Source organism: Rosa rugosa, chromosome 5 (genome assembly GCF_958449725.1).
Source record: "Rosa rugosa chromosome 5, drRosRugo1.1, whole genome shotgun sequence".
NCBI lineage: Eukaryota > Viridiplantae > Streptophyta > Magnoliopsida > Rosales > Rosaceae > Rosa > Rosa rugosa.
This window is the reverse complement of record NC_084824.1, coordinates 30,328,695-30,330,062: the sequence shown is the minus strand read 5'-3', so window position 1 is coordinate 30,330,062 and position 1,368 is coordinate 30,328,695. Positions and strand designations below refer to the sequence as shown.

Sequence of the window (1,368 nt, the reverse complement as noted above, 5' to 3'; positions counted from 1 at the left end):
GCGAGGAACGCAGTTTGAGCCATAAAGAAGATAATGGCTGGAAAGGGGTGTAGCTAATAATGTAGTTGCTGATATTTTATTTGCACAATTTGATATTCAAACAACTGCTGACAATATAAAAAAAAGAACTAAATTCAGTTTGCCCTCTCCAACTTTGGGGCAAACATAAGTTTGATTCATGAATTTTTTTTTTAATTATGATTGTCCCTGCACTTCCAATTTCCATCAGCCGAGTCTAAATTTCAAATTTGACTTCAAACATGATGTCATAAGCTGAGTTGGCACCGACAACATGACCCACAAGAAGGGCAAAATAGACATTTTCACAATAAAAAGTAAAAAAAAAAAAAATTGGGGTACAGTACTTTGATCCGTTTCAAAAAAGAAGAAGATCATCTTCAATCTCTTCTCCTCTCTGAAACGACCCAAAATCCCAAAGCCGTCTCCACCTCCGTTCTCCGCCATTCCCAATTCTAAAATACCCGCCGCTAATCAAAAAGCCTCGATATGCTCCTCATAACCTGGCCCTCAAAAAGGAATTTCGAAAAAGAATTGAAGATGATCGAGGTGGTGCTGAACGATCGTCTGGGGAAGAAGGTGTAGGGGAAGGGAAACGAGGATGACACCATCGGCTTCGTGGTTGTGGTTGGATCTATACAACCTGGATACTACCCACAGAGAGAAGACAGAGATGAAACAAGGAGAAATCAACGTCTATTGTACTCACTGATTTTGATTGCCCTCAACATTTTTATGACTATGGTTATATATGGTTGTCATCTTCCTCCTCCTCCTTTAATCGATCCTCTTCTTCGTCAACTCTAGGTAAATCCTCCATAGCCTGCTCCAGCTTTTTTTCCCCCCAATATGGGCATTTGGATTTGAGTCTGATTTCTTCAAATTTTTGTCAACCAATGTAACCAAACACCAACCATGGTTCTTGAGGGCCATTGATGAAAAAGATGAAGGCTTTATTAGTAAACCACAAACCCCATAATAAGTAGCTTGGCTTCGACAGAATCTAACAGAAGCTCTCCTTATTAAATCTTTGTTGCAGGTTTATTGAAAAAGACACCATCTTTAAGTCATGAGCACAAAGCAAGGAGCTTCAATAAAGATTCAGAGCAAGAATTCCACTAACATGTCTCGGCTCAGAGTTTCCTCTAAAGCAAAGGAGTCCCAAACTCCAACTCAAAGACCCTCCAGAGCAAAATCAGTGACTCCAGATGTGAGTAGTAGCAGTAATTCCAGGAGTATTAGGAGGGCACAAGCCTAAATATGGAGAATTGGTGTTGGGATCTCAGAAAAGTAAGGAACTTGAGGATTTTAAAGTTGTGGGTAGTATTAGAAATCCCCAATTTGTTGAGC

General features: G+C 39.9%; 1 long non-coding RNA gene across 1 annotated transcript in view; it reads left to right on the top strand.

Moving 5' to 3' along the window:
- Positions 1 to 215: 215 nt before the first annotated feature.
- The window catches only part of LOC133712544 (uncharacterized), a 1,664-nt gene continuing 511 nt past the window's right edge, over positions 216 to 1,368 (top strand). Inside the window, exons 1-2 of the long non-coding RNA XR_009847467.1 lie at positions 216 to 825; positions 1,058 to 1,368. The exon at positions 1,058 to 1,368 is cut by the window's right edge and continues 157 nt beyond it. This is a non-coding gene — a long non-coding RNA (uncharacterized LOC133712544). The remainder of the gene's footprint in view (positions 826 to 1,057) is intronic.